Raw genomic sequence first — 12,211 nt, forward strand, 5'->3', positions numbered from 1 at the left:
CAATATACAGAAAAGTGGCCAAAACTGTCCAAAAAGTAAAACTGCAGATAGGAGCAACTTTTCACTCATCCTAATGATAACTGGGGGCCCGCAATGCAGTGCTGATAGTAAAAAAACTTCTACGTAGTGTGGGATCGCTAACCTGAACCCTAGCCAAGGTTTAAAAGTGCACATTCCTACAGGGTGTCTCAGAAGGCCTCCAATCATCCGATTCGAATTTTAACCTCAAACCAAAAAAGATGAGTCTCAAACCATCCAAATGCTTTTCAAAACCTCTTGGAAATGTATCTTCTGTAATAATCTGTATTTTTTTGACAAATTTTCATTGAGCTGAAAAGTGCTGTCAAATAGTAAATACATCGGCATGCTTTTAATGCCTGGCTAGGGTTAGGGTTACAAGAACCATAGAATTTTGCCCGAATTTACACTTCTAGCTGCACTTTAAATGACAAAATGAAGAAAGTTTACCCATTAGAACAGGTATTCCTCACACTTTTCATCTGGCTCACTTTTGGCATCAAATCAATGAATGGGGCAATATACAGAAAGGTGGCCAAAAATGCACGAAAACTAAAAGTACTGATAGGAGCAAATTATCACTCATCCTAAAAATAACTGGGGGCCCGCAATGCAGCGCTGACAGTAAAAAACTTCTACGAAGTGCTGAATCGCTAACCCTAACCCTAGCTAGGGTTTAAAAGTGCACATTCCTGCAGGGTGTCTCAAAAGCCCTCCAATCATACGATTTGAATTTTAACCTCAAACCAAAAAATATGAGTCTCAAACCATCCAAACGCTTTTCAAAACCTCTTGGAAATGTGTCTTCTGTAATAATCTGCCTTCTTCGGGCAAATTTTCATTGAGGTGAAAAGTGCTGTCAAATGGTACATACATCTGCATGCTTTTAATGCCTGGCTAGGGTTAGGGTTACAATAACCATAGAATTTTGCCCGAAGTTACACTTCTAGCTGCACTTTAAATGACAAAATGAAGAGAGTTCACCCATTAGAACAGGAATTCCTCACACTTTTCATCTGACTCCCTTTTGGGATCAAATCAATGAATGGGTCAATATACAGAAAGGTGGCCAAAACTGTCCAATTATTAAAAGTGCAGATAGGAGCAACTTTTTACTGATCCTACAGATAACTGGGGGCCCGCAATACAGCGCTGACAGTAAAAAACTTCTACGTAGTGTGGGATCGCTAACCCTAACCCTAGCTAGGGTTTAAAAGTGCACATTCCTGCAGGGTGTCTCAGAAGCCCTCCAATCATCCGATTTGAATTTTAACCTCAAACCAAAAAATATGAGTCTCAAACAATCCAAACGCTTTTCAAAACCTCTTGGAAATATAGCTTCTTTAATAATCTGTCTTCTTTAGGCAAATTTTCATTGAGCTGAAAAAAGCTGTGAACTGGTACATACATGGGCATGCTTTTAATGCCTGGCTAGGGTTAGGGTTACAAGAACAGTAGAATTTTGCCCGAAGTTACACTTCTAGCTTCACTTTAAATGACAAAATGAAGAAAGTTTACCCATTAGAACAGCTATTCCTCACACTTTTAATCTGGCTCACTTTTGGGAACAAATTGATGAATGGGGCAATATACAGAAAGGTGGCCAAAACTGTTCGAAAACTTAAAGTGCAGATAGGAGCAAATTATCACTCATCCTAAAGATAACTGGGGGTCCGCAATACAGCGCTGACAGTAAAAAACTTCTACGTAGTGTGGGATCGCTAACCCTAACCCTATCTAGGGTTTAAAAGTGCACATTCCTGCAGGGTGTCTCAGAAACCCTCCAATCATCCGATTTGAATTTTAACCTCAAACCGAAAAATATGAGTCTCAAACCATCCAAACGCTTTTCAAAACCTCTTGGAAATGTGTCTTCTTTAATAATCTGCCTTCTTCAGGCAAATTTTCATTGAGCTGAAAAGTGCTGTCAAATAGTAAATACATCGGCATGCTTTTAATGCCTGGCTAGGGTTAGGGTTACAAGAACCATAGAATTTTGCCCGAATTTACACTTCTAGCTGCACTTTAAATGACAAAATGAAGAAAGTTTACCCATTAGAACAGGTATTCCTCACACTTTTCATCTGGCTCACTTTTGGCATCAAATCAATGAATGGGGCAATATACAGAAAGGTGGCCAAAAATGCACGAAAACTAAAAGTACTGATAGGAGCAAATTATCACTCATCCTAAAAATAACTGGGGGCCCGCAATGCAGCGCTGACAGTAAAAAACTTCTACGAAGTGCTGAATCGCTAACCCTAACCCTAGCTAGGGTTTAAAAGTGCACATTCCTGCAGGGTGTCTCAAAAGCCCTCCAATCATACGATTTGAATTTTAACCTCAAACCAAAAAATATGAGTCTCAAACCATCCAAACGCTTTTCAAAACCTCTTGGAAATGTGTCTTCTGTAATAATCTGCCTTCTTCGGGCAAATTTTCATTGAGGTGAAAAGTGCTGTCAAATGGTACATACATCTGCATGCTTTTAATGCCTGGCTAGGGTTAGGGTTACAATAACCATAGAATTTTGCCCGAAGTTACACTTCTAGCTGCACTTTAAATGACAAAATGAAGAGAGTTCACCCATTAGAACAGGAATTCCTCACACTTTTCATCTGACTCCCTTTTGGGATCAAATCAATGAATGGGTCAATATACAGAAAGGTGGCCAAAACTGTCCAATTATTAAAAGTGCAGATAGGAGCAACTTTTTACTGATCCTACAGATAACTGGGGGCCCGCAATACAGCGCTGACAGTAAAAAACTTCTACGTAGTGTGGGATCGCTAACCCTAACCCTAGCTAGGGTTTAAAAGTGCACATTCCTGCAGGGTGTCTCAGAAGCCCTCCAATCATCCGATTTGAATTTTAACCTCAAACCAAAAAATATGAGTCTCAAACAATCCAAACGCTTTTCAAAACCTCTTGGAAATATAGCTTCTTTAATAATCTGTCTTCTTTAGGCAAATTTTCATTGAGCTGAAAAAAGCTGTGAACTGGTACATACATGGGCATGCTTTTAATGCCTGGCTAGGGTTAGGGTTACAAGAACAGTAGAATTTTGCCCGAAGTTACACTTCTAGCTTCACTTTAAATGACAAAATGAAGAAAGTTTACCCATTAGAACAGCTATTCCTCACACTTTTAACCTGGCTCACTTTTGGGAACAAATTGATGAATGGGGCAATATACAGAAAGGTGGCCAAAACTGTTCGAAAACTTAAAGTGCAGATAGGAGCAAATTATCACTCATCCTAAAGATAACTGGGGGTCCGCAATACAGCGCTGACAGTAAAAAACTTCTACGTAGTGTGGGATCGCTAACCCTAACCCTATCTAGGGTTTAAAAGTGCACATTCCTGCAGGGTGTCTCAGAAACCCTCCAATCATCCGATTTGAATTTTAACCTCAAACCGAAAAATATGAGTCTCAAACCATCCAAACGCTTTTCAAAACCTCTTGGAAATGTGTCTTCTTTAATAATCTGCCTTCTTCAGGCAAATTTTCATTGAGCTGAAAAGTGCTGTCAAATGGTACATACATCTGCATGCTTTTAATGCCTGGCTAGGGTTAGGGTTACAAGAACCGTAGAATTTTGCCCGAAGTTAAACTTCTAGCTTCACTTTAAATGACAAAATGAAGAAAATTTACCCATTAGAACAGCTATTCCTCACACTTTTAACCTGGCTCACTTTTGGGAACAAATTGATGAATGGGGCAATATACAGAAAGGTGGCCAAAACTGTTCGAAAACTAAAAGTGCAGATAGGAGCAAATTTTCAATCATCCTAAAGATAACTGGGGGTCCGCAATACAGCGCTGACAGTAAAAAACTTCTACGTAGTGTGGGATCGCTAACCCTAACCCTAGCTAGGGTTTAAAAGTGCACATTCCTGCAGGGTGTCTCAGAAGCCCTCCAATCATCCGATTTGAATTTTAACCTCAAACCGAAAAATATGAGTCTCAAACAATCCAAACGCTTTTCAAAACCTCTTGGAAATATAGCTTCTTTAATAATCTGTCTTCTTTAGGCAAATTTTCATTGAGCTGAAAAAAGCTGTCAAATGTTACCTACATCGGCATGCTTTCAATGCTTAGCTACGGTTAGGGTTACAAGAACCGCAGAATTTTGACCGAACTTACACTTCTAGCTGCACTTTAAATGTCAAAATGAAGAGAGTTCACCCATTAGAACAGCTATTCCTCACGCTTTCATCTGGCTAACTTTTGGGAACAAATCAATGAATGGGGCAATATACAGAAAGGTGGCCAAAACTGTCCAAAAAGTAAATGTGCAGATAGGAGCAAATTTTCACTCATCCTAATGATAACTGGAGGCCCGCAATGCAGCGCTGACAGAAAAAAAACTTCTACGTAGTGTGGGATCGCTAACCCTAACCCTAGCTAGGGTTTAAAAGTGTACATTCCTGCAGGGTGTTTCAGAAGCCCTCCAATCATCCGATTTGAATTTTAACCTCAAACCAAAAAATATGAGTCTCAAACAATCCAAATGCTTTTCAAAACCTCTTGGAAATGTATCTTCTTTAATAATCTGTCTTCTTTAGGCAAATTCTCATTGAGCTGAAAAGTGCTGTCATATGGTAGATACACCGGCATCCTTTTAATGGCTGGCTAGGGTTAGGGTTACAAGAACAGTAGAATTTTGCCCGAAGCTACACTTCTAGCTTCACTTAAAATGACGAAATGAAGAAAATTTACCCATTAGAACTGGTATTCCTCACACTTTTCATCTGGCTCACTTCTGGGAACAAATCAATGAATGGGGCAATATACAGAAAGGTGGCCAAAACTGTCCGAAAACTAAAACTGAAGATAGGAGCAAATTTTCAATCATTCTAAAGATAACTGGGGGTCCGCAATACAGCGCTGACAGTAAAAAACTTCTACGTAGTGTGGGATCGCTAACCCTAACCCTGTCTAGGGTTTAAAAGTGCACATTCCTGCAGGGTGTTTCAGAAGCCCTCCAATCATCCGATTTTAATTTTAACCTCAAACCAAAAAATCTGAGTTTCAAACAATCCAAACGCTTTTCAAAACCTCTTGGAAATATATATTCTTTAATAATCTGTCTTCTTTAGGCAAATTTTCATTGAGCAGAAAAAAGCTGTCAAATGGTAGGTACATCGGCGTGCTTTTAATGCCTGGCTAGGGTTAGGGTTACAAGAACCATAGAATTTTGCCAGAAGTTACGCTTACAGCTGCACTTTTGATGACAAAATTAAGAAAGTTTACCCATTAGAACAGCTATTTCTCACACTTTTCATCTGGATCACGTATGGGATCAAATCAATGAATGGGGCAATATACAGAAAGGTGGCCAAAACTGCCCGAAAACTAAAAGTGCAGATAGGAGCAAATTATCACTCATCCTAAAGATAACTGGAGGCCCGCAATGCAGCGCTGACAGTGAAAAACTTCTACGTAGTGTGGGATCGCTAACCCTAACCCTAGCTAGGGTTTAAAAGTGCACATTCCTGCAGGGTGTCTCAGAAGCCCTCCAATCATCCGATTTCAATTTTAACCTCAAACCAAAAAATATGAGTCTCAAACCATAGAAGAGCTTTTCAAAACCTCTTGGAAATGTATCTTCTGTAATAATCTGTCTTCTTTAGGCAAATTCTCATTGAGCTGAAAAGTGCTGTCAAATGGTAGATACATCGGCATGCTTTTAATGCCTGCCTAGGGTTAGGGTTAAAAGAACCATAGAAATTTGCCAGAAGTTACACTTATAGCTGAACTTTAAATGACAAAATGAAGAGAGTTTACCCATTAGAACAGCTATTCTTAACACTTTTCATCTGGCTCAATTTTGGGAACAAATCAATGAATGGGGCAATATAAAGAAAGGTGGAGAGAACTGCCCGAAAACTAAAAGTGCAGATAGGAGCAAATTATCACTCATCCTAAAGATAACTGGGGGCCCGTAATGCAGCGTTGACAGTAAAAGACTTCTACGTAGTGTGGGAATGCTAACCCTAACCCTAGCTAGGGTTTAAAAGTGCACATTCCTGAAGGGTGTCTCAGAAGGCCTCCAAACATACGTTTTTGAATTTTAACCTCAAACCAAAAAATATGAGTCTCAAACAATCCAAACGCTTTTCAAAACCTCTTGGAAATGTATCTTCTGTAATAATCTGTCTTCTTTAGGCAAATTCTCATTGAGCTGAAAAGTGCTGTCAAATGTTACATACATCGGCATGCTTTTAATGCCTGGCTAGGGTTAGGGTTACAAGAACCATAGAATTTTGCCCGAAGTTACACTTCTAGCTGCACTTTAAATGACAAAATGAAGAAAATTTACCAATTAGAACAGCTATTCTTCACACTTTTCATCTGGATCACGTTTGGGATCAAATCAATGAATGGGGCAATATACAGAAAGGTGGCCAAAACTGCCCGAAAACTAAAAGTGCAGATAGGAGCAACTTTTCACTCATCCTAAAGATAACTGGGGGCCCGCAATGCAGTGCTGATAGTAAAAAACTTCTACGTAGTGTGGGATCGCTAACCCTAACCCTAGCTAGGGTTTAAAAATCCACATTCCTGCACGATGTCTCAGAAGGCCTCCAATCATCCGATTTGAATTTTAACCTCAAACCAAAAAATATGAGTCTCAAACAATTCAAAAGCTTTTCAAAACCTCTCGGAAATGTATCTTCTTTAACAATCTGTCTTCTTTAGGCAAATTTTCATTGAGCTGAAAAAAGCTGTCAAATGGTACATACATAGGCATGCTTTTAATGCCTGGCTAGGGTTAGGGTTACAAGAACCGTATAATTTTGCCCGAAGCTACACATCTAGCTGCACTTTAAATGACAAAATGAAGAGAGTTCAACCGTTAGAACAGGAGTTCCTCACACTTTTCATCTGGCTCCCTTTTGGGATCAAATCAATGAATGGGGCAATATACAGAAAGGTGGCCAAAACTGTCCAATTAGTAAAAGTGCAGATAGGAGCAACTTTTTACTTATCCTAAAGATAACTGGGGGCCAGCAATACAGCGCTGACAGTAAAAAACTTCTAAGTAGTGTGGGATTACTAACCCTAACCCTAGCTAGGGTTTAAAAGTGCACATTCCTGCAGGGTGTCTCAGAAGGCCTCCAATCATACGTTTTTGAATTTTAACCTCAAACCAAAATATATGAGTCTCAAACAATCCAAACGCTTTTAAAAACCTCTTGGAAATGTATCTTCTGTAATAATCTGTCTTCTTTAGGCAAATTTTCATTGAGCTGAAAAGTGCTGTCAAATGGTAGATACATCGGCATGCTTTTAATGCCTGGCTAGGATTAGGGTTACAAGAACCATATAATTTTGCCCGAAGTTACACTTATAGCTGCACTTTAGATGACAAAATGAAGAAAGTTTACCCATTAGAACAGCTATTCGTCACACTTTTCATCTGGATCACGTTTGGGATCAAATCAATGAATGGGGCAATATACAGAAAGGTGGCCAAAACTGCCCGAAAACTAAAAGTGCAGATAGGAGCAAATTATCACTCATCCTAAAGACAACTGGGGGTCCGCAATGCAGCGCTGACAGTAAAAAACTTCTACGTAGTGTGGGATCGCTAACCCTAACATTAGCTAGGGCTTGAAAGTGCACATTCCTGCAGGGTGTCTCAGAAGGCCTCCAATCATCCGATTTCAATTTTAACCTCAAACTAAAAAATATGAGTCTCAAACCATCCAAACGCTTTTCAAAACCTCTTGGAAATGTATCTTCTTTAATAATCTGTCTTCTTTAGGCAAATTCTCATTGAGCTGAAAAGTCCTGTCAAATGGTAGATACATCGGCATGCTTTTAATGCCTGGCTAGGGTTAGGGTTACAAGAGCCATAGAATTTTGCCCGAAGTTACACTTCTAGTTGCACTTTAAATGACAAAATGAAGAGAGTTTACCCATTAGAACAGCTATTCTTCACTCTTTTCATCTGGCTCACTTTTGGCATCAAATCAATGAATGGGGCAATATACAGAAAAGTGGCCAAAACTGTCCAAAAAGTAAAACTGCAGATAGGAGCAACTTTTCACTCATCCTAAAGATAACTGGGGGCCCGCAATGCAGTGCTGATAGTAAAAAAACTTCTACGTAGTGTGGGATCGCTAACCCTAACCCTAGCTAGGGTTTAAAAATCCACATTCCTGCAGGGTGTCTCAGAAGCCCTCCAATCATCCGATTCGAATTTTAACCTCAAACCAAAAAATATGAGTCTCAAACAATTCAAAAGCTTTTCAAAACCTCTCGGAAATGTATCTTCTTTAACAATCTGTCTTCTTTAGGCAAATTTTCATTGAGCTGAAAAAAGCTGTCAAATTGTACATACATAGGCATGCTTTTAATGCCTGGCTAGGGTTAGGGTTACAAGAACCGTATAATTTTGCCCGAAGCTACACTTCTAGCTGCACTTTAAATGACAAAATGAAGAGAGTTCAACCGTTAGAACAGGAGTTCCTCACACTTTTCATCTGGCTCCCTTTTGGGATCAAATCAATGAATGGGGCAATATACAGGAAGGTGGCCAAAACTGTCCAATTAGTAAAAGTGCAGATAGGAGCAACTTTTTACTTATCCTAAAGATAACTGGGGGCCAGCAATACAGCGTTGACAGTAAAAAACTTCTAAGTAGTGTGGGATTGCTAACCCTAACCCTAGCTAGGGTTTAAAAGTGCACATTCCTGCAGGGTGTCTCAGAAGCCCTGCAATCATCCGATTTGAATTTTAACCTCAAACCAAAAAATATGAGTCTCAAACCATCCAAACGCTTTTCAAAAGCTCTTGGAAATGTATCTTCTTTAATAATCTGTCTTCTTTAGGCAAATTCTCATTGAGCTGAAAAGTGCTGTCAAATGGTAGATACATCGGCATGCTTTTAATGCTTGGCTAGGGTTAGGGTTACAAGAACCATAGAATATTGCCCGAAGTTACACTTCTAGTTGTACTTTAAATGACAAAATGAAGAGAGTTTACCCATTAGAACAGCTATTCTTCACACTTTTCATCTGGCTCACTTTTGGCATCAAATCAATGAATGGGGCAATATACAGAAAAGTGGCCAAAACTGTCCGAAAAATAAAAGTGCTGATAGGAGCAAATTATCACTCATCCTAAAGATAACTGGGGGCCCGCAATACAGTGCTGACAGTAAAAAACTTCTACGTAGTGTGGGATCGCTAACCCTAACCCTAGCTAGGGTTTAAAAGTCCACATTCCTGCAGGGTGTCTCAGAAGGCCTCCAATCATCCGATTTGAATTTTAACCTCAAACCAAAAAATATGAGTCTCAAACCATCCAAACGCTTTTCAAAACCTCTCGGAAATGTATCTTCTTTAACAATCTGTCTTCTTTAGGCAAATTTTCATTGAGCTGAAAAAAGCTGTCAAATGGTACATACATAGGCATGCTTTTAATGCCTGGCTAGGGTAAGGGTTAAAAGAACCATAGAATTTTTCCCGAAGTTACACTTCTGCAGATGCAGCCATTCAAAATGCGCGGGCGATACTGCATTATTTTCCGGTACGCTGTACGCAGTCTACCGCAAGTTACCGGTAAATACCGCTAGCAAAATAATAGTATCCGGAATTTCCGCAAGGTGTAGCTAATAAAGCTCAACCTCTCATGTTTGAGCTGTAGCCATCAAAGTCTTTAACGAAGATATTACTAATAGTATTAATAATAAATGACCTTGGACAAGCTGTAAACTCATAGTATTGCCCTGGTCCACATTCTTTTTTTCATTGACCGTCTTTGTAAAAGTAACACCACAGCACTTCGCAATCACGCATTTTTTTCCAATCATGCAAAGTACAGTAATTTTTTAGAATCGATTCACCATGCCTTACACATGCTCATAAAAGAGATTGATTTAGGAACATAAACATATTACCGTATGCAAACTGTACTGTATACAGTATGTATATGTATATTTAATGTCTTAACTGTGCCCGTTTAAGTATTGAATATTTATATGGAATTTTACCACTGAAGGGAAATCTTAGTGCCTGAGCATAAAAAGAATAGGAGCATACTGCAACGCGTGTGAAGGCCATAAACGATATTAATTTTGGAACATAAACATACAGTATATGGCTGGTCTTGGTACTTTAAAGAAAACATACACGAAACATGGTTTCATTATGACCAGAATCGGTCTTGAGATATTTTTAACTTGATTTACAGTATTTGAGAGGTATGTCTTGACACTGATACTACATAAGTACTGCTCACGTACTGTATATGTTTCTAGGTTTATATTATGCATTTCATACGGTCAAATTACTTTTGAGCAACAGATAAGAAGCGCGAAACGGTATCCCCAGGGCGTTTTAGTTTCGTTTTGTGCGGGGACTGCTTTAACTATATCGCCGTGGATTGATTAGAGATATCAAGTACATACAAGTCATTTTTTAAATGTTGTAGTTTGTCTTGTAAAAATGTTACGAGAACATCATCTGTCAACAATTACACAGGTTCTGTTTCCATATTGCGGATTTTGGTTACGTAATATTATTTTCTAATTTAACGTTGTGAATATATGATTTGGGAAAACAGAGCCGCAAAGAAGTACATTATGGGTTGTTGTTTTTTTTTTTGCAGTTTTATCTAGAACAAGCGATGCTTAAACCTGTGATGCTTAAACCAACGCATTAGCATTTCCATTCAGCGGGTGCCTGAGCCGCTGTGTCCTATCTTCTGACAGTCGCCGTTGTGAATGTCTGTAGAGTGTATCTTATTTTTAGTACTATATTTTTGTATTATATTCCCTATTAATCAAACTCTAAGAGTATGTATCGGCTTGTCCCCTCCTCCCGCCCCTCTCTGTGTACAGTGGAGCCTCCTGTCCAGCCAACACATGCCCACAGACATTCACAACAGCGACATATCATAAAACGTTTGCACATATAGTTAAATTATTAGTTGTTTTTCAGGAAGTTAAAAAAAACTTGTCTTTAGGATGAGTGATAATTTGCTCCTGTCAGCAATTTTTTTTTTTCGGACAGTTTTGGCCACTTTTCTGTATATTGCCCCATTCATTGATTTGATACCAAAAGTGAGCCAGATGAAAAGTGTGAAGAATAGCTGTTCTAATGGGTAAACTCTCTTCATTTTGTCATTTAAAGTGCAGCTACAGATGCAGCCATTCAAAGTGCGCGTTACAGACACGTACCGCAGGTGGCGTCGCGCATTGTGACGCAAGATGACGCGCGGTACCGCGGTACGTGATTGGTTGACCGACAGGGGCACTCGTGGTCCGTTGGTCTGTCGTAGAAAGACTTACAGTAAACATCTTTGCTGTGCCCGTTGTAGATATTGAATTTTAACACTGAAGGGAAATCTTAGTAGCTGAGCATAAAAAGAATAGGAGCATACTGTAACGCGTGTGAAGGCCATAAACGATATTAATTTTGGAACATAAACATACAGTATATGGCTGGTCTTGGTACTTTAAAGAAAAAATACACACCAGTATTCCATTTCTCCCTAAACATTTTAAGCATCGAAGTCTTTAACTAAAGAGATACCGGAGTCAACAAGCATACTTTTAGAATTTGATTAAAAGGGAATATAATATTGAATCGCGTATATATTTTATGAAAGCAAGATTGCTCAGCTGGACAAAAGTACACAACCTACCTTTATCAGAAATATTTATGCATCAAAGGCTTTACCGAAGATATTACTAATAGTATTAATAATGAATGACTTTGGACAAGCTGTATACTCAAAGTATAATTTCTTTAGCACATTTGTACAAGCACTTGGAATCTGTCCAAGCCATACTTTGTCAGGCATTTTGTTTTACTTCAACGGGCATAAAAACTCCCTTGCTTTTAACAGGGCGTTTCATAATTTCTAACTACGAAAATGATTTAAAATGCGACACTTATCATTCAACTAGAGCTCAAAATATCACAAGGATCCTCAAGAGCACAGCAAAGACTGTATTAAAAGATACTTGTATGAGATACATGAGAATCCAGGCTTTTTTTATCAATGCTTTCTTTTCCGTATACCAGATTTTATGGAACCACTTCAGAAGGGTGTCAGCCAGTCAGATTCCAGGAATCCGTACTTTAAAGGAAAAATACACACCGGTATTCCATTTCTCCCTAAACATTTCAAGCATCGAAGTATTTAACTAGCATGTGAAATAGCGTGTGAAAAA

Source organism: Atractosteus spatula, chromosome 1 (genome assembly GCF_055471065.1).
Source record: "Atractosteus spatula isolate fAtrSpa1 chromosome 1, fAtrSpa1.hap1, whole genome shotgun sequence".
NCBI lineage: Eukaryota > Metazoa > Chordata > Actinopteri > Semionotiformes > Lepisosteidae > Atractosteus > Atractosteus spatula.